This window comes from Stegostoma tigrinum, chromosome 28 (genome assembly GCF_030684315.1).
Source record: "Stegostoma tigrinum isolate sSteTig4 chromosome 28, sSteTig4.hap1, whole genome shotgun sequence".
NCBI lineage: Eukaryota > Metazoa > Chordata > Chondrichthyes > Orectolobiformes > Stegostomatidae > Stegostoma > Stegostoma tigrinum.
In genome coordinates this window covers 5,694,960-5,721,834 of record NC_081381.1, presented here as the reverse complement: position 1 = coordinate 5,721,834, position 26,875 = coordinate 5,694,960, and positions in this window count along the sequence as shown.

The window sequence follows — 26,875 nt, the reverse complement described above, 5'->3', positions numbered from 1 at the left end:
GAAACAGAGCGAGAAACAGAGGGCGAGAAACAGATGGGCTGAAACAGAGGGGATGAAACAGAGGGGCTGAAAAAGAGGGGCTGAAACAGAGGGGCTGAAACAGAGGGGCTGAAACAGAGGGGCTGAAACAGAGGGCGCTAAACTGAGGGCGAGAAACAGAGGGGCTGAAACAGAGGGCGAGAAACAGAGGGGCTTAAACAGTGGGGCTGAAACAGAAGGGCTGAAAAAGATGGGCTGAAACAGAGGGGCTGAATCAGATGGGCTGAAACAGAGGGCGAGAAACAGAGGGCGAGAAACAGAGTGCGACTAACTGAGGGGATGAAACAGAGGGTCTGAAATAGAGGGGCTGAAACAGAGGGCGAGAAACAGAGGGCGAGAAACAGAGGGGCTGAAACAGAGGGGCTGAAACAGAGGGGCTGAAACAGAGGGCGAGAAACAGAGGGCGAGAAACAGAGGGGCTGAAACAGAGGGGCTGAAACAGAGTGGCTGAAACAGAGGGTCTGAAACAGAGTGGCTGAAACAGAGGGGCTGAAACAGAGGGCGAGAAACAGAGGGCGAGAAACAGAGTGCGACTAACTGAGGGGATGAAACAGAGGGTCTGAAATAGAGGGGCTGAAACAGAGGGCGAGAAACAGAGGGCGAGAAACAGAGGGGCTGAAACAGAGGGGCTGAAACAGAGGGGCTGAAACAGAGGGCGAGAAACAGAGGGCGAGAAACAGAGGGGCTGAAACAGAGGGGCTGAAACAGAGTGGCTGAAACAGAGGGACTGAAACAGAGTGGCTGAAACAGAGGGGCTGAAACAGAGGGCGAGAAACAGAGGGCGAGAAACAGAGGGGCTGAAACAGAGGGGCTGAAACAGAGGGCGAGTAACAGAGGGGCTGAAACAGAGGGGCTGAAACAGAGGGGCTGAAACAGAGGGCGAGAAACAGAATGGCTGAAACAGTGGGCGAGAAACAGAGGGGCTGAAACAGAGGGCGAGAAACAGAGAGCGAGAAACAGAGGGCGAGAAACAGAAGGGCTGAAACAGAGGGGCTGAAAGAGAGGAGCTGAAAAAGAGGGGCTGAAACAGAGGGGCTGAAACAGAGGGGCTGAATCAGAGGGGCTGAAACAGAGGGCGAGGAACAGAGGGCGAGAAACAGAGGGGCTGAAACAGAGGGCGAGAAACAGAGGGGCTTAAACAGTGGGGTTGAAACAGAGGGGCTGAAACAGAGGGGCTGAAACAGAGGGGCTGAATCAGAGTGGCTGAAACAGAGGGCGAGAAACAGAGGGCGAGAAACAGAGTGCGAGAAACAGAGGGGCTGAAACAGAGGGGCAGAAACAGCGGGGCTGAAACAGAGGGCGAGAAACAGAGGGGCAGAAACAGAGGGGCAGAAACAGAGGGGCTGAAACAGAGGGGCTGAAACAGAGAGGCTGAAAGAGAGGGGCTGAAACACAGGGCGAGAAACAGAGGGGCTGAAACAGAGGAGCTGAAACAGAGGGGCTGAAACAGAGGGCGAGAAACAGAGGAGCTGAAACAGAGGGGGTGAAACAGAGGGGCTGAAACAGAGGTGCTGAAACAGAGGGGCTGAAACAGAGGGGCTGAAACAGAGGACGAGAAACAGAAGGCGAGAAACAGAGGGCTTGAAACAGAGGGGCTGAAACAGAGGGGCTGAAACAGAGGACGAGAAACAGAGGGGCTGAAACAGAGGGGCTGAAACAGAGGGGCTGAAACAGAGGGCGAGAAACAGAGGGGCTGAAACAGTGGGCGAGAAACAGAGGGGCTGAAACAGAGGGCGAGAAACAGAGCGAGAAACAGAGGGCGAGAAACAGATGGGCTGAAACAGAGGAGCTGAAACAGAGGGCGAGAAACTGAGGGCGAGAAACAGAGGGGCTGAAACAGAGGGCGAGAAACAGAGGGGCTTAAACAGTGGGGCTGAAACAGAAGGGCTGAAACAGATGGGCTGAAACAGAGGGGCTGAATCAGATGGGCTGAAACAGAGGGCGAGAAACAGAGGGCGAGAAACAGAGTGCGACTAACTGAGGGGATGAAACAGAGGGTCTGAAATAGAGGGGCTGAAACAGAGGGCGAGAAACAGAGGGCGAGAAACAGAGGGGCTGAAACAGAGGGGCTGAAACAGAGGGGCTGAAACAGAGGGCGAGAAACAGAGGGCGAGAAACAGAGGGGCTGAAACAGAGGGGCTGAAACAGAGGGGCTGAAACAGAGGGGCTGAAACAGAGGGCGAGAAACAGAGGGCGAGAAACAGAGGGCGAGAAACAGAGGGCGAGAAACAGAGTGGCTGAAACAGAGGGGCTGAAACAGAGGGGCTGAAACAGAGGGGCTGAAACAGAGGTCGAGAAACAGAGGGGCTGAAACAGAGGGGCTGAAACAGAGTGGCTGAAACAGAGGGGCTGAAACAGAGGGCGAGAAACAGAGGGCGAGAAACAGAGGGCGAGAAACAGAGGGGCTGAAACAGAGGGGATGAAACAGAGGGGCTGAAACAGAGGGCGAGAAACAGAGGGCGAGAAACAGAGGGCGAGAAACTGAGGGCGAGAAACAGAGGGCGAGAAACAGAGGGCGAGAAACAGAGAGCGAGAAACAGAGGGCGAGAAACAGAGAGACTGAAACAGAGGGGCTGAAACAGAGGGCGACAAACAGAGGGGCTGAAACAGAGGGGCTGAAACAGAGGGGCTGAAACAGAGGGCGACAAACACAGGGCGAGAAACTGAGGGCGAGAAAGAGTGGGGCTAAAACAGAGGGGCTGAAACAGAGGGGGTGAAACAGAGGGTCTGAAACACAGGGGCTGAAACAGAGGGCGAGAAACAGAGGGGCTGAAACAGAGGGGCTGAAACAGAGGGGCTGAAACAGAGGGGCTGAAACAGAGGGCGAGAAACAGAGGGCGAGAAACAGAGGGCGAGAAACAGAGGGCGAGAAACAGATTGGCTGAAACAGAGGGGCTGAAACAGAGGGGCTGAAACAGAGGGGCTGAAACAGAGGGCGAGAAACATAGGGGCTGAAACAGAGGCTGAGAAACAGAGTGGCTGAAACAGAGGGGCTGAAACAGAGGACGAGAAACAGAGGGGTTTAAACAGTGGGGCTGAAACAGAGGGGGTGAAACAGAGAGGCTGAAACAGAGTGGCTGAATCAGAGTGGCTGAAACAGAGGGCGAGAAACAGAGGGCTAGAAACAGAGTGCGAGAAACACACGGGCTGAAACAGAGGGGCTGAAACAGCAGTGCTGAAACAGAGGGCGAGAAACAGAGGGGCTGAAACAGAGGGTCGAAACAGAGGGCGAGAAACAGAGGGGCTGAAACAGAGGGCGAGAAACAGAGGGCGAGAAACAGAGGGCGAGAAACAGAGAGGGAGAAACAAAGGGCGAGAAACAGAGGGCGAGAAACAGAGGGCGAGAAACAGAGGGGCTGAAACAGAGGGGCTGAAACAGAGGGGCTGAAAAAGAGGGGCTGAAAGAGAGGGGCTGAAACAGAGGGCGAGAAACAGAGGGCGAGAAACAGAGGGGCTGAAACAGAGGGGCAGAAACAGAGGGGCTGAAACAGAGGGGCTGAAACAGAGGGCGAGAAACAGAGAGGCTGAAACAGACGGGCTGAAACAGAGGACGAGAAACAGAGGGGCTGAAACAGAGGGGCTGAAACAGAGGGGCTGAAACAGAGGGCGAGAAACAGAGGGGCTGAAACAGTGGGCGAGAAACAGAGGGGCTGAAACAGAGGGGGAGAAACAGAGCGAGAAACAGAGGGCGAGAAACAGATGGGCTGAAACAGAGGGGATGAAACAGAGGGGCTGAAAAAGAGGGGCTGAAACAGAGGGGCTGAAACAGAGGGGCTGAAACAGAGGGGCTGAAACAGAGGGCGAGAAACTGAGGGCGAGAAACAGAGGGGCTGAAACAGAGGGCGAGAAACAGAGGGGCTTAAACAGTGGGGCTGAAACAGAAGGGCTGAAACAGATGGGCTGAAACAGAGGGGCTGAATCAGAAGGGCTGAAACAGAGGGCGAGAAACAGAGGGCGAGAAACAGAGTGCGACTAACTGAGGGGCTGAAACAGTGGGCGAGAAACAGAGGGGCTGAAACAGAGGGCGAGAAACAGAGGGCGAGAAACAGAGGGGCTGAAACAGAGGGGCTGAAACAGAGGGGCTGAAACAGAGGGCGAGAAACAGAGGGCGAGAAACAGAGGGGCTGAAACAGAGGGGCTGAAACAGAGTGGCTGAAACAGAGGGTCTGAAACAGAGTGGCTGAAACAGAGGGGCTGAAACAGAGGGCGAGAAACAGAGGGCGAGAAACAGAGGGGCTGAAACAGAGGGGCTGAAACAGAGGGCGAGTAACAGAGGGGCTGAAACAGAGGGGGTGAAACAGAGGGGCTGAAACAGAGGGCGAGAAACAGAATGGCTGAAACAGTGGGCGAGAAACAGAGGGGCTGAAACAGAGGGCGAGAAACAGAGAGCGAGAAACAGAGGGCGAGAAACAGAAGGGCTGAAACAGAGGGGCTGAAAGAGAGGAGCTGAAAAAGAGGGGCTGAAACAGAGGGGATGAAACAGAGGGGCTGAAACACAGGGGCTGAAACAGAGGGCGAGGAACAGAGGGCGAGAAACAGAGGGGCTGAAACAGAGGGCGAGAAACAGAGGGGCTTAAACAGTGGGGTTGAAACAGAGGGGCTGAAACAGAGGGGCTGAAACAGAGGGGCTGAATCAGAGTGGCTGAAACAGAGGGCGAGAAACAGAGGGCGAGAAACAGAGTGCGAGAAACAGAGGGGCTGAAACAGAGGGGCAGAAACAGCGGGGCTGAAACAGAGGGCGAGAAACAGAGGGGCAGAAACAGAGGGGCAGAAACAGAGGGGCTGAAACAGAGGGGCTGAAACAGAGGGGCTGAAAGAGAGGGGCTGAAACACAGGGCGAGAAACATAGGGGCTGAAACAGAGGAGCTGAAACAGAGGGGCTGAAACAGAGAGCGAGAAACAGAGGAGCTGAAACAGAGGGGGTGAAACAGAGGGGCTGAAACAGAGGTGATGAAACAGAGGGGCTGAAACAGAGGGGCTGAAACAGAGGACGAGAAACAGAAGGCGAGAAACAGAGGGCGAGAAACAGAGGGGCTGAAACAGAGGGGCTGAAACAGAGGACGAGAAACAGAGGGGCTGAAACAGAGGGGCTGAAACAGAGGGGCTGAAACAGAGGGCGAGAAACAGAGGGGCTGAAACAGTGGGCGAGAAACAGAGGGGCTGAAACAGAGGGCGAGAAACAGAGCGAGAAACAGAGGGCGAGAAACAGATGGGCTGAAACAGAGGGGATGAAACAGAGGGGCTGAAAAAGAGGGGCTGAAACAGAGGGGCTGAAACAGAGGGGCTGAAACAGAGGGGCTGAAACAGAGGGCGCTAAACTGAGGGCGAGAAACAGAGGGGCTGAAACAGAGGGCGAGAAACAGAGGGGCTTAAACAGTGGGGCTGAAACAGAAGGGCTGAAAAAGATGGGCTGAAACAGAGGGGCTGAATCAGATGGGCTGAAACAGAGGGCGAGAAACAGAGGGCGAGAAACAGAGTGCGACTAACTGAGGGGATGAAACAGAGGGTCTGAAATAGAGGGGCTGAAACAGAGGGCGAGAAACAGAGGGCGAGAAACAGAGGGGCTGAAACAGAGGGGCTGAAACAGAGGGGCTGAAACAGAGGGCGAGAAACAGAGGGCGAGAAACAGAGGGGCTGAAACAGAGGGGCTGAAACAGAGTGGCTGAAACAGAGGGTCTGAAACAGAGTGGCTGAAACAGAGGGGCTGAAACAGAGGGCGAGAAACAGAGGGCGAGAAACAGAGGGGCTGAAACAGAGGGGCTGAAACAGAGGGCGAGTAACAGAGGGGCTGAAACAGAGGGGCTGAAACAGAGGGGCTGAAACAGAGGGCGAGAAACAGAATGGCTGAAACAGTGGGCGAGAAACAGAGGGGCTGAAACAGAGGGCGAGAAACAGAGAGCGAGAAACAGAGGGCGAGAAACAGAAGGGCTGAAACAGAGGGGCTGAAAGAGAGGAGCTGAAAAAGAGGGGCTGAAACAGAGGGGCTGAAACAGAGGGGCTGAAACACAGGGGCTGAAACAGAGGGCGAGGAACAGAGGGCGAGAAACAGAGGGGCTGAAACAGAGGGCGAGAAACAGAGGGGCTTAAACAGTGGGGTTGAAACAGAGGGGCTGAAACAGAGGGGCTGAAACAGAGGGGCTGAATCAGATTGGCTGAAACAGAGGGCGAGAAACAGAGGGCGAGAAACAGAGTGCGAGAAACAGAGGGGCTGAAACAGAGGGGCAGAAACAGCGGGGCTGAAACAGAGGGCGAGAAACAGAGGGGCAGAAACAGAGGGGCAGAAACAGAGGGGCTGAAACAGAGGGGCTGAGACAGAGGGGCTGAAAGAGAGGGGCTGAAACACAGGGCGAGAAACAGAGGGGCTGAAACAGAGGAGCTGAAACAGAGGGGCTGAAACAGAGGGCGAGAAACAGAGGAGCTGAAACAGAGGGGGTGAAACAGAGGGGCTGAAACAGAGGTGCTGAAACAGATGGGCTGAAACAGCAGGGCTGAAACAGAGGACGAGAAACAGAAGGCGAGAAACAGAGGGCGAGAAACAGAGGGGCTGAAACAGAGGGGGTGAAACAGAGGTGCTGAAACAGAGGGCGAGAAACAGAGGGCGAGAAACAGAGGGCGAGAAACAGAGAGCGAGAAACAGAGGGCGAGAAACAGAGGGCGAGAAACAGAGGGGCTGAAACAGAGGGGCTGAAACAGAGTGGCTGAAAAAGAGGGGCAGAAACAGAGGGGCTGAAACAGAGGGGCTGAAACAGAGGGGCTGAAACAGAGGGCGAGAAACAGAGGGCGAGAAACAGAGGGGCTGAAACAGAGGGCGAGAAACAGAGGGGCTTAAACAGTGGGGCTGAAACAGAGGGGCTGAAACAGAGGGGCTGAAACAGAGGGGCTGAATCAGAGTGGCTGAAACAGAGTGCGAGAAACAGAGGGCGAGAAACAGAGTGCGAGAAACAGAGGGGCTGAAACAGAGGGGCTGAAACAGCGGGGCTGAAACAGAGGGCGAGAAACAGAGGGGCTGAAACAGAGGGGCTGAAACAGAGGGGCTGAAAGAGAGGGGCTGAAACAGAGGGCGAGAAACAGAGGGGGTGAAACAGATGGGCTGAAACAGAGGGGCTGAAACAGAGGGGCTGAAACAGAGGGCGAGAAACAGAGGGTGAGAAACAGAGGGCGAGAAACAGAGGGGCTGAAACAGTGGAGCTGAAACAGTGGGGCTGAAACAGAAGGGCTGAAACAGAGGGCGAGAAACAGAGGGCGTGAAACAGAGGGGCTGAAACAGAGGGGCTGAAACAGAGGGGCTGAAACAGAGGGGCTGAAAGAGAGGGGCTGAAACAGAGGGCGAGAAACAGAGGGCGAGAAACAGAGGGCGAGAAACAGAGGGGCTGAAACAGAGGGGCAGAAACAGAGGGGCTGAAACAGAGGGGCTGAAACATAGGGCGAGAAACAGAGAGGCTGAAACAGACGGGCTGAAACAGAGGGCGAGAAACAGAGGGGCTGAAACAGAGGGGCTGAAACAGAGGGGCTGAAACAGAGGGCGAGAAACAGAGGGGCTGAAACAGTGGGCGAGAAACAGAGGGGCTGAAACAGAGGGCGAGAAACAGAGCGAGAAACAGAGGGCGAGAAACAGATGGGCTGAAACAGAGGGGATGAAACAGAGGGGCTGAAAAAGAGGGGCTGAAACAGAGGGGCTGAAACAGAGGGGCTGAAACAGAGGGGCTGAAACAGAGGGCGAGAAACTGAGGGCGAGAAACAGAGGGGCTGAAACAGAGGGCGAGAAACAGAGGGGCTTAAACAGTGGGGCTGAAACAGAAGGGCTGAAACAGATGGGCTGAAACAGAGGGGCTGAATCAGATGGGCTGAAACAGAGGGCGAGAAACAGAGGGCGAGAAACAGAGTGCGACTAACTGTGGTGATGAAACAGAGGGTCTGAAATAGAGGGGCTGAAACAGAGGGCGAGAAACAGAGGGCGAGAAACAGAGGGGCTGAAACAGAGGGGCTGAAACAGAGGGGCTGAAACAGAGGGCGAGAAACAGAGGGCGAGAAACAGAGGGGCTGAAACAGAGGGGCTGAAACAGAGTGGCTGAAACAGAGGGTCTGAAACAGAGTGGCTGAAACAGAGGGGCTGAAACAGAGGGCGAGAAACAGAGGGCGAGAAACAGAGGGGCTGAAACAGAGGGGCTGAAACAGAGGGCGAGTAACAGAGGGGCTGAAACAGAGGGGCTGAAACAGAGGGGCTGAAACAGAGGGCGAGAAACAGAATGGCTGAAACAGTGGGCGAGAAACAGAGGGGCTGAAACATAGGGCGAGAAACAGAGAGCGAGAAACAGAGGGCGAGAAACAGAAGGGCTGAAACAGAGGGGCTGAAAGAGAGGAGCTGAAAAAGAGGGGCTGAAACAGAGGGGCTGAAACAGAGGGCGAGAAACAGAGGGGCTTAAACAGTGGGGTTGAAACAGAGGGGCTGAAACAGAGGGGCTGAAACAGAGGGGCTGAATCAGAGTGACTGAAACAGAGGGCGAGAAACAGAGGGCGAGAAACAGAGGGGCTTAAACAGTGGGGTTGAAACAGAGGGGCTGAAACAGAGGGGCTGAAACAGAGGGGCTGAATCAGAGTGGCTGAAACAGAGGGCGAGAAACAGAGGGCGAGAAACAGAGTGCGAGAAACAGAGGGGCTGAAACAGAGGGGCAGAAACAGCGGGGCTGAAACAGACGGCGAGAAACAGAGGGGCAGAAACAGAGGGGCAGAAACAGAGGGGCTGAAACAGAGGGGCTGAAACAGAGGGGCAGAAAGAGAGGGGCTGAAACACAGGGCGAGAAACAGAGGGGCTGAAACAGAGGAGCTGAAACAGAGGGGCTGAAACAGAGGGCGAGAAACAGAGGAGCTGAAACAGACGGGGTGAAACAGAGGGGCTGAAACAGAGGTGCTGAAACAGAGGGGCTGAAACAGAGGGGCTGAAACAGAGGACGAGAAACAGAAGGCGAGAAACAGAGGGCGAGAAACAGAGGGGCTGAAACAGAGGGGCTGAAACAGAGGACGAGAAACAGAGGGGCTGAAACAGAGGGGCTGAAACAGAGGGGCTGAAACAGAGGGCGAGAAACAGAGGGGCTGAAACAGTGGGCGAGAAACAGAGGGGCTGAAACAGAGGGCGAGAAACAGAGCGAGAAACAGAGGGCGAGAAACAGATGGGCTGAAACAGAGGGGATGAAACAGAGGGGCTGAAAAAGAGGGGCTGAAACAGAGGGGCTGAAACAGAGGGCGAGATACGGAGGGCGAGAAACAGAGGGGCTGAAACAGAGGGCGAGAAACAGAGGGGCTTAAACAGTGGGGCTGAAACAGAAGGGCTGAAACAGATGGGCTGAAACAGAGGGGCTGAATCAGATGGGCTGAAACAGAGGGCGAGAAACAGAGGGCGAGAAACAGAGTGCGCCTAACTGAGGGGATGAAACAGAGGGTCTGAAATAGAGGGGCTGAAACAGAGGGCGAGAAACAGAGGGCGAGAAACAGAGGGGCTGAAACAGAGGGGCTGAAACAGAGGGGCTGAAACAGAGGGCGAGAAACAGAGGGCGAGAAACAGAGGGGCTGAAACAGAGGGGCAGAAACAGAGTGGCTGAAACAGAGGGTCTGAAACAGAGTGGCTGAAACAGAGGGGCTGAAACAGAGGGCGAGAAACAGAGGGCGAGAAACAGAGGGGCTGAAACAGAGGGGCTGAAACAGAGGGCGAGTAACAGAGGGGCTGAAACAGAGGGGCTGAAACAGAGGGGCTGAAACAGAGGGCGAGAAACAGAATGGCTGAAACAGTGGGCGAGAAACAGAGGGGCTGAAACAGAGGGCGAGAAACAGAGAACGAGAAACAGAGGGCGAGAAACAGAAGGGCTGAAACAGAGGGGCTGAAAGAGAGGAGCTGAAAAAGAGGGGCTGAAACAGAGTGGCTGAAAAAGAGGGGCAGAAACAGAGGGACTGAAACAGATGGGCTGAAACAGAGGGGCTGAAACAGAGGGCGAGAAACAGAGGGCGAGAAACAGAGGGGCTGAAACAGAGGGCGAGAAACAGAGGGGCTTAAACAGTGGGGCTGAAACAGAGGGGCTGAAACAGAGGGGCTGAAACAGAGGGGCTGAATCAGAGTGGCTGAAACAGAGTGCGAGAAACAGAGGGCGAGAAACAGAGTGCGAGAAACTGAGGGGCTGAAACAGAGGGGCCAAACAGCGGGGCTGAAACAGAGGGCGAGAAACAGAGGGGCTGAAACAGAGGGGCTGAAACAGAGGGGCTGAAAGAGAGGGGCTGAAACAGAGGGCGAGAAACAGAGGGGGTGAAACAGATGGGCTGAAACAGAGGGGCTGAAACAGAGGGGCTGAAACAGAGGGCGAGAAACAGAGGGTGAGAAACAGAGGGCGAGAAACAGAGGGGCTGAAACAGTGGAGCTGAAACAGAGGGGCTGAAACAGAAGGGCTGAAACAGAGGGCGAGAAACAGAGGGCGAGAATCAGAGGGGCTGAAACAGAGGGCGAGAAACAGAGGGGCTGAAACAGAGGGGCTGAAACAGAGGGCGAGAAACAGAGGGCGAGAAACAGAGGGGCTGAAACAGAGGGCGAGAAACAGAGGGGCTTAAACAGTGGGGATGAAACAGAGGGGCTGAAACAGAGGGGCTGAAACAGAGGGGCTGAATCAGAGTGGCTGAAACAGAGTGCGAGAAACAGAGGGCGAGAAACAGAGTGCGAGAAACAGAGGGGCTGAAACAGAGGGGCTGAAACAGAGGCGCTGAACCAGAGGGGCTGAAAGAGAGGGGCTGAAACAGAGGGCGAGAAACAGAGGGCGAGAAACAGAGGGGCTGAAACAGAGGGCGAGAAACAGAGGGGCTTAAACAGTGGGGTTGAAACAGAGGGGCTGAAACAGAGGGGCTGAAACAGAGGGGCTGAATCAGAGTGGCTGAAACAGAGGGCGAGAAACAGAGGGCGAGAAACAGAGGGCGAGAAACAGAGGGGCTGAAACAGAGGGGCTGAAACAGAGGGCGAGAAAGAGAAGGGCTGAAACAGAGGGGCTGAAACAGAGGGGCTGAAACAAAGGGGCTGAAACAGGGGCTGAAACAGAGGGCGAGAAACAGAGGGGCTGAAACAGAGGGGCTGAAACAGAGGACGAGAAACAGAGGGGCTGAAACAGAGGGGCTGAAACAGAGGGGCTGAAACAGAGGGCGAGAAACAGAGGGGCTGAAACAGAGGGCGCGAAACAGAGGGCGAGAAACAGAGGGGCTGAAACAGAGGGGCTGAAACAGAGGGGCTGAAACAGAGGGCGAGAAACAGAGGGGCTGAAACAGAGGGGCTGAAACAGAGTGGCTGAAACAGAGGGGCTGAAACAGAGGGCGAGAAACAGAGGGCGAGAAACAGAGGGCGAGAAACAGAGGGGCTGAAACAGAGGGGATGAAACAGAGGGGCTGAAACAGAGGGCGAGAAACAGAGGGCGAGAAACAGAGGGCGAGAAACAGAGAGCGAGAAACAGAGGGCGAGAAACAGAGGGGCTGAAACAGAGGGGCTGAAACAGTGGAGCTGAAACAGAGCGGCTGAAACAGAGGGGCTGAAACAGAGGGCGACAAACAGAGGGGCTGAAACAGAGGGGCTGAAACAGAGGGGCTGAAACGGAGGGCGACAAACACAGGGCGAGAAACTGAGGGCGAGAAAGAGTGGGGCTAAAACAGAGGGGCTGAAACAGAGGGGGTGAAACAGAGGGTCTGAAACACAGGGGCTGAAACAGAGGGCGAGAAACAGAGGGGCTGAAACAGAGGGGCTGAAACAGAGGGGCTGAAACAGATGGGCTGAAACAGAGGGCGAGAAACAGAGGGCGAGAAACAGAGGGCGAGAAACAGAGGGCGAGAAACAGAGTGGCTGAAACAGAGGGGCTGAAACAGAGGGGCTGAAACAGAGGGGCTGAAACAGAGGGCGAGAAACAGAGGGGCTGAAACAGAGGGGCTGAAACAGAGTGGCTGAAACAGAGGGGCTGAAACAGAGGGCGAGAAACAGAGGGCGAGAAACAGAGGGCGAGAAACAGAGGGGCTGAAACAGAGGGGATGAAACAGAGGGGCTGAAACAGAGGGCGAGAAACAGAGGGCGAGAAACAGAGGGCGAGAAACAGAGGGCGAGAAACAGAGGGCGAGAAACAGAGAGCGAGAAACAGAGGGCGAGAAACAGAGGGGCTGAAACAGAGGGGCTGAAACTGAGGGCGACAAACAGAGGGGCTGAAACAGAGGGGCTGAAACAGAGGGGCTGAAACAGAGGGCGACAAACACAGGGCGAGAAACTGAGGGCGAGAAAGAGTGGGGCTAAAACAGAGGGGCTGAAACAGAGGGGGTGAAACAGAGGGTCTGAAACACAGGGGCTGAAACAGAGGGCGAGAAACAGAGGGGCTGAAACAGAGGGGCTGAAACAGAGGGGCTGAAACAGAGGGCGAGAAACAGAGGGCGAGAAACAGAGGGCGAGAAACAGAGGGCGAGAAACAGATTGGCTGAAACAGAGGGGCTGAAACAGAGGGGCTGAAACAGAGGGGCTGAAACAGAGGGCGAGAAACATAGGGGCTGAAACAGAGGCTGAGAAACAGAGTGGCTGAAACAGAGGGGCTGAAACAGAGGACGAGAAACAGAGGGGTTTAAACAGTGGGGCTGAAACAGAGGGGGTGAAACAGAGAGGCTGAAACAGAGTGGCTGAATCAGAGTGGCTGAAACAGAGGGCGAGAAACAGAGGGCTAGAAACAGAGTGCGAGAAACACACGGGCTGAAACAGAGGGGCTGAAACAGCAGTGCTGAAACAGAGGGCGAGAAACAGAGGGGCTGAAACAGAGGGTCGAAACAGAGGGCGAGAAACAGAGGGGCTGAAACAGAGGGCGAGAAACAGAGGGCGAGAAACAGAGGGCGAGAAACAGAGAGGGAGAAACAAAGGGCGAGAAACAGAGGGCGAGAAACAGAGGGCGAGAAACAGAGGGGCTGAAACAGAGGGGCTGAAACAGAGGGGCTGAAACAGAGGGGCTGAAAGAGAGGGGCTGAAACAGAGGGCGAGAAACAGAGGGCGAGAAACAGAGGGCGAGAAACAGAGGGGCTGAAACAGAGGGGCAGAAACAGAGGGGCTGAAACAGAGGGGCTGAAACAGAGGGCGAGAAACAGAGAGGCTGAAACAGACGGGCTGAAACAGAGGACGAGAAACAGAGGGGCTGAAACAGAGGGGCTGAAACAGAGGGGCTGAAACAGAGGGGCTGAAACAGAGGGCGAGAAACAGAGGGGCTGAAACAGTGGCCGAGAAACAGAGGGGGAGAAACAGAGCGAGAAACAGAGGGCGAGAAACAGATGGGCTGAAACAGATTAGCTGAAACAGAGGGGCTGAAAAAGAGGGGCTGAAACAGAGGGGCTGAAACAGAGGGGCTGAAACAGAGGGCGAGAAACAGAGGGCGAGAAACAGAGGGGCTGAAACAGAGGGCGAGAAACAGAGGGGCTTAAACAGTGGGGCTGAAACAGAGGGGCTGAAACAGATGGGCTGAACCAGAGGGGCTGAATCAGATGGGCTGAAACAGAGGGCGAGAAACAGAGGGCGAGAAACAGAGTGCGACTAACTGAGGGGATGAAACAGAGGGGCTGAAACAGAGGGGCTGAAACAGAGGGCGAGAAACAGAGGGGCTGAAACAGACGGGCTGAAACAGAGGGGCTGAAACAGAGGGGCTGAAACAGAGGGCGAGAAACAGAGGGCGAGAAACAGAGGGGCTGAAACAGAGGGGCTGAAACAGAGTGGCTGAAACAGCGGGTCTGAAACAGAGGGGCTGAAACAGAGGGGCTGAAACAGAGGGCGAGAAACAGAGGGCGAGAAACAGAGGGGTTGAAACAGAGGGGCTGAAACAGAGGGCGAGTAACAGAGGGTCTGAAACAGAGGGGCTGAAACAGAGGGGCTGAAACAGAGGGCGAGAAACAGAAGGGCTGAAACAGTGGGCGAGAAACAGAGGGGCTGAAACAGAGGGCGAGAAACAGAGAGCGAGAAACAGAGGGCGAGAAACAGAAGGGCTGAAACAGAGGGGCTGAAAGAGAGGAGCTGAAAAAGAGGGGCTGAAACAGAGGGGCTGAAACAGAGGGGCTGAATCAGAGGGGCTGAAACAGAGGGCGAGGAACAGAGGGCGAGAATCAGAGAGGCTGAAACAGAGGGCGAGAAACAGAGGGGCTTAAACAGTGGGGTTGAAAATGAGGGGCTGAAACAGAGGGGCTGAAACAGAGGGGCTGAATCAGAGTGGCTGAAACAGAGGGCGAGAAACAGAGGGCGAGAAACAGAGTGCGAGAAACAGAGGGGCTGAAACAGAGGGGCTGAAACAGCGGGGCTGAAACAGAGGGCGAGAAACAGAGGGGCAGAAACAGAGGGGCAGAAACATAGGGGCTGAAACAGAGGGGCTGAAACAGAGGGGCTGAAAGATAGGGGCTGAAACACAGGGCGAGAAACAGAGGGGCTGAAACAGATGGGCTAAAACAGAGGGGCTGAAACAGAGGGGCTGAAACAGAGGGCGAGAAACAGAGGGTGAGAAACAGAGGGCGAGAAACAGAGGGGCTGAAACAGTGGAGCTGAAACAGAGGGGCTGAAACAGAAGGGCTGAAACAGAGGGGCTGAAACAGAGGGGCTGAAACAGAGGGCGAGAAACACAGGGCGAGAAACTGAGGGCGAGAAAGAGTGGGGCTAAAACAGAGGGGCTGAAACAGAGGGGGTGAAACAGAGGGGCTGAAACAGAGGGGCTGAAACAGAGGGCGAGAAACAGAGGGGCTGAAACAGAGGGGCTGAAACAGAGGGGCTGAAACAGAGGGCGAGAAACAGAGGGCGAGAAACAGAGGGCGAGAAACAGAGGGCGAGAAACAGAGTGGCTGGAACAGAGGGGCTGAAACAGAGGGGCTGAAACAGAGGGGCCGAAACAGTGGGGGTGAAACAGAGGGGGTGAAACAGAGGGGCTGAAACAGAGGGCGAGAAACAGAGGGCGAGAAACAGAGGGCGAGAAACAGAGAGAGAGAAACAGAGGGCGAGAAACAGAGGACGAGAAACAGAGTGGCTGAAACAGAGGGGCTGAAACAGAGGGGATGAAACAGAGGGGCTGAAACAGAGGGCGAGAAACAGAGGGCGAGAAACAGAGGGGCTGAAACAGAGGGGCTGAAACAGAGGGGCTGAAACAGAGGGGCTGAAAAAGATGGGCTGAAACAGTGGGCGAGAAACAGAGGGGCTGAAACAGAGGGGCTGAAACAGAGGGCGAGAAACAGAGGGGCTGAAACAGAGGGGCTGAAACAGAGGGGCTGAAACAGAGGGCGAGAAACAGAGGGGCTGAAACAGTGGGAGAGAAACAGAGGGGCTGAAACAGAGGGCGAGAAACAGAGTGCGAGAAACAGAGGGCGAGAAACAGAGGGGCTGAAACAGAGGGGCTGAAACAGAGTGGCTTTAAAAGAGGGGCTGAAACAGAGGGGCTGAAACAGAGGGGCTGAAACAGAGGGGCTGATACAGAGGGCGAGAAACAGAGGGCGAGAAACAGAGGGGCTGAAACAGAGGGCGTGAAACAGAGGGGCTTAAACAGTGGGGATGAAACAGAGGGGCTGAATCAGAGGGGCTGAAACAGAGGGGCTGAATCAGAGTGGCTGAAACAGAGTGCGAGAAACAGAGGGCGAGAAACAGAGTGCGAGAAACAGAGGGGCTGAAACAGAGGGGCTGAAACAGCGGGGCTGAAACACAGGGCGAGAAACAGAGGGGCTGAAACAGAGGGGCTGAAACAGAGGGGCTCAAACAGACGGGCTGAAAGATAGGGGCTGAAACAGAGGGCGAGAAACAGAGGGGCTGAAACAGATGGGCTGAAACAGAGGGGCTGAAACAGAGGGGCTGAAACAGAGGGCGAGAATCAGAGGGTGAGAAACAGAGGGCGAGAAACAGAGGGGCTGAAACAGTGGAGCTGAAACAGAGGGGCTGAAACAGAGGGGCTGAAACAGGGGCTGAAAGAGACGGGCTGAAACAGAGTGCGAGAAACAGAGGGCGAGAAACAGAAGGGCTGAAACAGAGGGGCTGAAACAGAGGGGCTGAAACAGAGGGGCTGAAACAGGGGCTGAAACAGAGGGCGAGAAACAGAGGGGCTGAAACAGAGGGGCTGAAACAGAGGACGAGAAACAGAGGGGCTGAAACAGTGGAGCTGAAACAGAGGGGCTGAAACAGAGGGGCTGAAACAGGGGCTGAAAGAGACGGGCTGAAACAGAGTGCGAGAAACAGAGGGCGAGAAACAGAAGGGCTGAAACAGAGGGGCTGAAACAGAGGGGCTGAAACAGAGGGGCTGAAACAGGGGCTGAAACAGAGGGCGAGAAACAGAGGGGCTGAAACAGAGGGGCTGAAACAGAGGACGAGAAACAGAGGGGCTGAAACAGAGGGGCTGAAACAGAGGAGCTGAAACAGAGGGCGAGAAACAGAGGGGCTGAAACAGAGGGCGTGAAACAGAGGGCGAGAAACAGAGGGGCTGAAACAGAGGGGCTGAAACAGAGGGGCTGAAACAGAGGGGCTGAAACAGAGGGCGAGAAACAAAGGGGCTGAAACAGAGGGGCTGAAACAGAGTGGCTGAAACAGAGTGGCTGAAACAGAGGGGCTGAAACAGAGGGCGAGAAACAGAGGGCGAGAAACAGAGGGCGAGAAACAGAGGGGCTGAAACAGAGGGGATGAAACAGAGGGGCTGAAACAGAGGGCGAGAAACAGAGGGCGAGAAACAGAGGGCGAGAAACAGAGGGCGACAAACAGAGGGGCTGAAACAGAGGGGCTGAAACAGAGGGCGACAAACACAGGGCGAGAAACTGAGGGCGAGAAAGAGTGGGGCTAAAACAGAGGGGCGAGAAACAGAGTGGGTGAAACAGAGGGTCTGAAACACAGGGGCTGAAACAGAGAGCGAGGAACAGAGGGGCTGAAACAGAGGGGCTGAAACAGAGGGGCTGAAACAGAGGGGCTGAAACAGAGGGCGAGAAACACAGGGCGAGAAACAGAGGGCGAGAAACAGAGTGGCTGAAACAGAGGGGCTGAAACTGAGGGGCTGAAACAGAGGGGCTGAAACAGAGGGCGAGAAACAGAGGGGCTGAAACAGAGGCTGAGAAACAGAGTGGCTGAAACAGAGGGGCTGAAACAGAGGACGAGAAACAGAGGGGTTTAAACGTTGGGGCTGAAACAGAGGGGGTGAAACAGAGAGGCTGAAACAGAGGGGCTGAATCAGAGTGGCTGAAACAGAGGGCGAGAAACAGAGGGCTAGAAACAGAGTGCGAGAAACAGAGGGGCTGAAACAGAGGGGCTGAAACAGCAGTGCTGAAACAGAGGGCGAGAAACAGAGGGGATGAAACAGAGGGCGAGAAACAGAGGGCGAGAAACAGAGGGGCTGAAACAGAGGGCGAGAAACAGAGGGCGAGAAACAGAGGGCGAGAAACAGAGAGGGAGAAACAAAGGGCGAGATACAGAGGGCGAGAAACAGAGGGCGAGAAACAGAGGGGCTGAAACAGAGGGGCTGAAACAGAGGGGCTGAAACAGAGGGGCTGAAAGAGAGGGGCTGAAACAGAGGGCGAGAAACAGAGGGCGAGAAACAGAGGGCGAGAAACAGAGGGGCTGAAACAGAGGGGCAGAAACAGATGGGCTGAAACAGAGGGGCTGAAACAGAGGGCGAGAAACTGAGAGGCTGAAACAGACGGGCTGAAACAGAGGACGAGAAACAGAGGGGCTGAAACAGAGGGGCTGAAACAGAGGGGCTGAAACAGAGGGCGAGAAACAGAGGGGCTGAAACAGTGGGCGAGAAACAGAGGGGCTGAAACAGAGGGCGAGAAACAGAGCGAGAAACAGAGGGCGAGAAACAGATGGGCTGAAACAGAGGGGCTGAAACAGAGGGGCTGAAAAAGAGGGGCTGAAACAGAGGGGCTGAAACAGAGGGGCTGAAACAGAGGGGCTGAAACAGAGGGCGAGAAACTGAGGGCGAGAAACAGAGGGGCTGAAACAGAGGGCGAGAAACAGAGGGGCTTAAACAGTGGGGCTGAAACAGAGGGGCTGAAACAGATGGGCTGAAACAGAGGGGCTGAATCAGATGGGCTGAAACAGAGGGCGAGAAACAGAGGGCGAGAAACAGAGTGCGACTAACTGAGGGGATGAAAGAGAGGGGCTGAAACAGAGGGGCTGAAACAGAGGGCGAGAAACAGAGGGCGAGAAACAGAGGGGCTGAAACAGAGGGGCTGAAACAGAGGGGCTGAAACAGAGGGCGAGAAACAGAGGGGCTGAAACAGAGGGGCTGAAACAGAGTGGCTGAAACAGAGGGTCTGAAACAGAGGGGCTGAAACAGAGGGGCTGAAACAGAGGGCGAGAAACAGAGGGCGAGAAACAGAGGGCGAGAAGGAGTGGGGCTGAAACAGAGTGGCTGAAACAGAGGGGCTGAAACAGAGGGGCTGAAACAGAGGGCGAGAAACAAAGGGGCTGAAACAGAGGGGCTGAAACAGAGTGGCTGAAACAGAGGGGCTGAAACAGAGGGCGAGAAACAGAGGGCGAGAAACAGAGGGCGAGAAACAGAGGGGCTGAAACAGAGGGGATGAAACAGAGGGGCTGAAACAGAGGGCGAGAAACAGAGGGCGAGAAACAGAGGGCGAGAAACAGAGAGCGAGAAACAGAGGGCGAGAAACAGAGGGGCTGAAACAGAGGGGCTGAATCAGTGGAGCTGAAACAGAGCGGCTGAAACAGAGGGGCTGAAACAGAGGGCGACAAACAGAGGGGCTGAAACAGAGGGGCTGAAACAGAGGGGCTGAAACAGAGGGCGACAAACACAGGGCGAGAAACTGAGGGCGAGAAAGAGTGGGGCTAAAACAGAGGGGCGAGAAACAGAGGGGGTGAAACAGAGGGTCTGAAACACAGGGGCTGAAACAGAGGGCGAGAAACAGAGGGGCTGAAACAGAGGGGCTGAAACACAGGGGCTGAAACAGAGGGGCTGAAACAGAGGGCGAGAAACAGAGGGCGAGAAACAGAGGGCGAGAAACAGAGGGCGAGAAACAGAGTGGCTGAAACAGAGGGGCTGAAACAGAGGGGCTGAAACAGAGGGGCTGAAACAGAGGGCGAGAAACAGAGGGGCTGAAACAGAGGCTGAGTAACAGAGTGGCTGAAACAGAGGGGCTGAAACACGAGGACGAGAAACAGAGGGGTTTAAACAGTGGGGCTGAAACAGAGGGGGTGAAACAGAGAGGCTGAAACAGAGGGGCTGAATCAGAGTGGCTGAAACAGAGGGCGAGAAACAGAGGGCTAGAAACAGAGTGCGAGAAACAGAGGGGCTGAAACAGAGGGGCTGAAACAGCAGTGCTGAAACAGAGGGCGAGAAACAGAGGGGCTGAAACAGAGGGTCGAAACAGAGGGCGAGAAACAGAGGGGCTGAAACAGAGGGCGAGAAACAGAGGGCGAGAAACAGAGGGGCTGAAACAGAGGGCGAGAAACAGAGGGCGAGAAACAGAGGGCGAGAAACAGAGAGGGAGAAACAAAGGGCGAGAAACAGAGGGCGAGAAACAGAGGGCGAGAAACAGAGGGGCTGAAACAGAGGGGCTGAAACAGAGGGGCTGAAACAGAGGGGCTGAAAGAGAGGGGCTGAAACAGAGGGCGAGAAACAGAGGGCGAGAAACAGAGGGCGAGAAACAGAGGGGCTGAAACAGAGGGGCAGAAACAGATGGGCTGAAACAGAGGGGCTGAAACAGAGGGCGAGAAACAGAGAGGCTGAAACAGACGGGCTGAAACAGAGGACGAGAAACAGAGGGGCTGAAACAGAGGGGCTGAAACAGAGGGGCTGAAACAGAGGGCGAGAAACAGAGGGGCTGAAACAGTGGGCGAGAAACAGAGGGGCTGAAACAGAGGGCGAGAAACAGAGCGAGAAACATAGGGCGAGAAACAGATGGGCTGAAACAGAGGGGCTGAAACAGAGGGGCTGAAAAAGAGGGGCTGAAACAGAGGGGCTGAAACAGAGTGGCTGAAACAGAGGGGCTGAAACAGAGGGCGAGAAACTGAGGGCGAGAAACAGAGGGGCTGAAACAGAGGGCGAGAAACAGAGGGGCTTAAACAGTGGGGCTGAAACAGAGGGGCTGAAACAGATGGGCTGAAACAGAGGGGCTGAATCAGATGGGCTGAAACAGAGGGCGAGAAACAGAGGGCGAGAAATAGAGTGCGACTAACTGAGGGGATGAAACAGAGGGGCTGAAACAGAGGGGCTGAAACAGAGGGCGAGAAACAGAGGGCGAGAAACAGAGGGGCTGAAACAGAGGGGCTGAAACAGAGGGGCTGAAACAGAGGGCGTGAAACAGAGGGCGTGAAACAGAGGGGCTGAAACAGAGGGGCTGAAACAGAGTGGCTGAAAAAGAGGGGCTGAATCAGATGGGCTGAAACAGAGGGCGAGAAACAGAGGGCGAGAAACAGAGTGCGACTAACTGAGGGGATGAAACAGGGGGGCTGAAACAGAGGGGCTGAAACAGAGGGCGAGAAACAGAGGGCGAGAAACAGAGGGGCTGAAACAGAGGGGCTGAAACAGAGGGGCTGAAACAGAGGGCGAGAAACAGAGGGCGAGAAACAGAGGGGCTGAAACAGAGGGGCTGAAACAGAGTGGCTGAAACAGAGGGTCTGAAACAGAGGGGCTGAAACAGAGGGGCTGAAACAGAGGGCGAGAAACAGAGGGCGAGAAACAGAGGGCGAGAAGGAGTGGGGCTGAAACAGAGGGGCTGAAACAGAGGGGGTGAAACAGAGTAGCTGAAACAGAGGGGCTGAAACAGAGGGCGAGAAACAGAGGGGCTGAAACAGAGGAGCTGAAACAGAGGGGCTGAAACAGACGGCGAGAAACAGAGGGGCTGAAACAGAGGGGCTGAAACAGAGGACGAGAAACAGAAGGCGAGAAACAGAGGGCGAGAAACAGAGGGGCTGAAACAGAGGGGGTGAAACAGAGGGCGAGAAACCGAGGGCGAGAAACAGAGGGGTTGTAACAGAGGGGCTGAAACAGAGGGCGAGTAACAGAGGGGCTGAAACAGAGGGGCTGAAACAGAGTGGCTGAAACAGAGGGTCTGAAACAGAGGGGCTGAAACAGAGGGGCTGAAACAGAGGGCGAGAAACAGAGGGCGAGAAACAGAGGGGCTGAAACAGAGGGGCTGAAACAGAGGGCGAGTAACAGAGGGGCTGAAACAGAGGGGCTGAAACAGAGGGGCTGAAACAGAGGGCGAGAAACAGAAGGGCTGAAACAGTGGGCGAGAAACAGAGGTCGAGAAACAGAGGGCGAGAAACAGAAGGGCTGAAACAGAGGGGCTGAAAGAGAGGAGCTGAAAAAGAGGGGCTGAAACAGAGGGGCTGAAACAGAGGGGCTGAATCAGAGGGGCTGAAACAGAGGGCGAGGAACAGAGGGCGAGAAACAGAGGGGCTGAAACAGAGGGCGAGAAACAGAGGGGCTTAAACAGTGGGGTTGAAACAGAGGGGCTGAAACAGAGGGGCTGAAACAGAGGGCGAGAAACAGAGGGCGAGAAACAGAGGGGCTGAAACAGAGGGGCTGAAACAGAGTGGCTGAAACAGAGGGGCTGAATCATATGGGCTGAAACAGAGGGCGAGAAACAGAGGGCGAGAAACAGAGTGCGACTAACTGAGGGGATGAAACAGAGGGGCTGAAACAGAGGGGCTGAAACACAGGGCGAGAAACAGAGGGCGAGAAACAGAGGGGCTGAAACAGAGGGGCTGAAACAGAGGGGTTGAAACAGAGGGCGAGAAACAGAGGGCGAGAAACAGAGGGGCTGAAACAGAGGGGCTGAAACAGAGTGGCTGAAACAGAGGGTCTGAAACAGAGGGGCTGAAACAGAGGGGCTGAAACAGAGGGCGAGAAACAGAGGGCGAGAAACAGAGGGCGAGAAGGAGTGGGGCTGAAACAGAGGGGCTGAAACAGAGGGGCTGAAACAGAGGGGCTGAAACAGAGGGCGAGAAACAAAGGGGCTGAAACAGAGGGGCTGAAACAGAGTGGCTGAAACAGAGGGGCTGAAACAGAGGGCGAGAAACAGAGGGCGAGAAACAGAGGGCGAGAAACAGAGGGGCTGAAACAGAGGGGATGAAACAGAGGGGCTGAAACAGAGGGCGAGAAACAGAGGGCGAGAAACAGAGGGCGAGAAACAGAGAGCGAGAAACAGAGGGCGAGAAACAGAGGGGCTGAAACAGAGGGGCTGAATCAGTGGAGCTGAAACAGAGCGGCTGAAACAGAGGGGCTGAAACAGAGGGCGACAAACAGAGGGGCTGAAACAGAGGGGCTGAAACAGAGGGGCTGAAACAGAGGGCGACAAACACAGGGCGAGAAACTGAGGGCGAGAAAGAGTGGGGCTAAAACAGAGGGGCGAGAAACAGAGGGGGTGAAACAGAGGGTCTGAAACACAGGGGCTGAAACAGAGGGCGAGAAACAGAGGGGCTGAAACAGAGGGGCTGAAACACAGGGGCTGAAACAGAGGGGCTGAAACAGAGGGCGAGAAACAGAGGGCGAGAAACAGAGGGCGAGAAACAGAGGGCGAGAAACAGAGTGGCTGAAACAGAGGGGCTGAAACAGAGGGGCTGAAACAGAGGGGCTGAAACAGAGGGCGAGAAACAGAGGGCGAGAAACAGAGGGGCTGAAACAGAGGGGCTGAAACAGAGTGGCTGAAACAGAGGGTCTGAAACAGAGGGTCTGAAACAGAGGGGCTGAAACAGAGGGGCTGAAACAGAGGGCGAGAAACAGAGGGCGAGAAACAGAGGGCGAGAAGGAGTGGGGCTGAAACAGAGGGGCTGAAACAGAGGGGGTGAAACAGAGTAGCTGAAACAGAGGGGCTGAAACAGAGGGCGAGAAACAGAGGGGCTGAAACAGAGGAGCTGAAACAGAGGGGCTGAAACAGACGGCGAGAAACAGAGGGGCTGAAACAGAGGGGCTGAAACAGAGGACGAGAAACAGAAGGCGAGAAACAGAGGGCGAGAAACAGAGGGGCTGAAACAGAGGGGGTGAAACAGAGGGCGAGAAACAGAGGGCGAGAAACAGAGGGGTTGTAACAGAGGGGCTGAAACAGAGGGCGAGTAACAGAGGGGCTGAAACAGAGGGGCTGAAACAGAGTGGCTGAAACAGAGGGTCTGAAACAGAGGGGCTGAAACAGAGGGGCTGAAACAGAGGGCGAGAAACAGAGGGCGAGAAACAGAGCGGCTGAAACAGAGGGGCTGAAACAGAGGGCGAGTAACAGAGGGGCTGAAACAGAGGGGCTGAAACAGAGGGGCTGAAACAGAGGGCGAGAAACAGAAGGGCTGAAACAGTGGGCGAGAAACAGAGGTCGAGAAACAGAGGGCGAGAAACAGAAGGGCTGAAACAGAGGGGCTGAAAGAGAGGAGCTGAAAAAGAGGGGCTGAAACAGAGGGGCTGAAACAGAGGGGCTGAATCAGAGGGGCTGAAACAGAGGGCGAGGAACAGAGGGCGAGAAACAGAGGGGCTGAAACAGAGGGCGAGAAACAGAGGGGCTTAAACAGTGGGGTTGAAACAGAGGGGCTGAAACAGAGGGGCTGAAACAGAGGGGCTGAAACAGAGGGCGAGAAACAGAGGGCGAGAAACAGAGGGGCTGAAACAGAGGGGCTGAAACAGAGTGGCTGAAACAGAGGGGCTGAATCATATGGGCTGAAACAGAGGGCAAGAAACAGAGGGCGAGAAACAGAGTGCGACTAACTGAGGGGATGAAACAGAGGGGCTGAAACAGAGGGGCTGAAACACAGGGCGAGAAACAGAGGGCGAGAAACAGAGGGGCTGAAACAGAGGGGCTGAAACAGACGGGTTGAAACAGAGGGCGAGAAACAGAGGGCGAGAAACAGAGGGGCTGAAACAGAGGGGCTGAAACAGAGTGGCTGAAACAGAGGGTCTGAAACAGAGGGGCTGAAACAGAGGGGCTGAAACAGAGGGCGACAAACAGAGGGGCTGAAACAGAGGGGCTGAAACAGAGGGGCTGAAACAGAGGGCGACAAACACAGGGCGAGAAACTGAGGGCGAGAAAGAGTGGGGCTAAAACAGAGGGGCGAGAAACAGAGGGGGTGAAACAGAGGGTCTGAAACACAGGGGCTGAAACAGAGGGCGAGAAACAGAGGGGCTGAAACAGAGGGGCTGAAACACAGGGGCTGAAACAGAGGGGCTGAAACAGAGGGCGAGAAACAGAGGGCGAGAAACAGAGGGCGAGAAACAGAGGGCGAGAAACAGAGTGGCTGAAACAGAGGGGCTGAAACAGAGGGGCTGAAACAGAGGGGCTGAAACAGAGGGCGAGAAACAGAGGGGCTGAAACAGAGGCTGAGTAACAGAGTGGCTGAAACAGAGGGGCTGAAACACGAGGACGAGAAACAGAGGGGTTTAAACAGTGGGGCTGAAACAGAGGGGGTGAAACAGAGAGGCTGAAACAGAGGGGCTGAATCAGAGTGGCTGAAACAGAGGGCGAGAAACAGAGGGCTAGAAACAGAGTGCGAGAAACAGAGGGGCTGAAACAGAGGGGCTGAAACAGCAGTGCTGAAACAGAGGGCGAGAAACAGAGGGGCTGAAACAGAGGGTCGAAACAGAGGGCGAGAAACAGAGGGGCTGAAACAGAGGGCGAGAAACAGAGGGCGAGAAACAGAGGGGCTGAAACAGAGGGCGAGAAACAGAGGGCGAGAAACAGAGGGCGAGAAACAGAGAGGGAGAAACAAAGGGCGAGAAACAGAGGGCGAGAAACAGAGGGCGAGAAACAGAGGGGCTGAAACAGAGGGGCTGAAACAGAGGGGCTGAAACAGAGGGGCTGAAAGAGAGGGGCTGAAACAGAGGGCGAGAAACAGAGGGCGAGAAACAGAGGGCGAGAAACAGAGGGGCTGAAACAGAGGGGCAGAAACAGATGGGCTGAAACAGAGGGGCTGAAACAGAGGGCGAGAAACAGAGAGGCTGAAACAGACGGGCTGAAACAGAGGACGAGAAACAGAGGGGCTGAAACAGAGGGGCTGAAACAGAGGGGCTGAAACAGAGGGCGAGAAACAGAGGGGCTGAAACAGTGGGCGAGAAACAGAGGGGCTGAAACAGAGGGCGAGAAACAGAGCGAGAAACATAGGGCGAGAAACAGATGGGCTGAAACAGAGGGGCTGAAACAGAGGGGCTGAAAAAGAGGGGCTGAAACAGAGGGGCTGAAACAGAGTGGCTGAAACAGAGGGGCTGAAACAGAGGGCGAGAAACTGAGGGCGAGAAACAGAGGGGCTGAAACAGAGGGCGAGAAACAGAGGGGCTTAAACAGTGGGGCTGAAACAGAGGGGCTGAAACAGATGGGCTGAAACAGAGGGGCTGAATCAGATGGGCTGAAACAGAGGGCGAGAAACAGAGGGCGAGAAATAGAGTGCGACTAACTGAGGGGATGAAACAGAGGGGCTGAAACAGAGGGGCTGAAACAGAGGGCGAGAAACAGAGGGCGAGAAACAGAGGGGCTGAAACAGAGGGGCTGAAACAGAGGGGCTGAAACAGAGGGCGTGAAACAGAGGGCGTGAAACAGAGGGGCTGAAACAGAGGGGCTGAAACAGAGTGGCTGAAAAAGAGGGGCTGAATCAGATGGGCTGAAACAGAGGGCGAGAAACAGAGGGCGAGAAACAGAGTGCGACTAACTGAGGGGATGAAACAGGGGGGCTGAAACAGAGGGGCTGAAACAGAGGGCGAGAAACAGAGGGCGAGAAACAGAGGGGCTGAAACAGAGGGGCTGAAACAGAGGGGCTGAAACAGAGGGCGAGAAACAGAGGGCGAGAAACAGAGGGGCTGAAACAGAGGGGCTGAAACAGAGTGGCTGAAACAGAGGGTCTGAAACAGAGGGGCTGAAACAGAGGGGCTGAAACAGAGGGCGAGAAACAGAGGGCGAGAAACAGAGGGCGAGAAGGAGTGGGGCTGAAACAGAGGGGCTGAAACAGAGGGGGTGAAACAGAGTAGCTGAAACAGAGGGGCTGAAACAGAGGGCGAGAAACAGAGGGGCTGAAACAGAGGAGCTGAAACAGAGGGGCTGAAACAGACGGCGAGAAACAGAGGGGCTGAAACAGAGGGGCTGAAACAGAGGACGAGAAACAGAAGGCGAGAAACAGAGGGCGAGAAACAGAGGGGCTGAAACAGAGGGGGTGAAACAGAGGGCGAGAAACCGAGGGCGAGAAACAGAGGGGTTGTAACAGAGGGGCTGAAACAGAGGGCGAGTAACAGAGGGGCTGAAACAGAGGGGCTGAAACAGAGTGGCTGAAACAGAGGGTCTGAAACAGAGGGGCTGAAACAGAGGGGCTGAAACAGAGGGCGAGAAACAGAGGGCGAGAAACAGAGGGGCTGAAACAGAGGGGCTGAAACAGAGGGCGAGTAACAGAGGGGCTGAAACAGAGGGGCTGAAACAGAGGGGCTGAAACAGAGGGCGAGAAACAGAAGGGCTGAAACAGTGGGCGAGAAACAGAGGTCGAGAAACAGAGGGCGAGAAACAGAAGGGCTGAAACAGAGGGGCTGAAAGAGAGGAGCTGAAAAAGAGGGGCTGAAACAGAGGGGCTGAAACAGAGGGGCTGAATCAGAGGGGCTGAAACAGAGGGCGAGGAACAGAGGGCGAGAAACAGAGGGGCTGAAACAGAGGGCGAGAAACAGAGGGGCTTAAACAGTGGGGTTGAAACAGAGGGGCTGAAACAGAGGGGCTGAAACAGAGGGCGAGAAACAGAGGGCGAGAAACAGAGGGGCTGAAACAGAGGGGCTGAAACAGAGTGGCTGAAACAGAGGGGCTGAATCATATGGGCTGAAACAGAGGGCGAGAAACAGAGGGCGAGAAACAGAGTGCGACTAACTGAGGGGATGAAACAGAGGGGCTGAAACAGAGG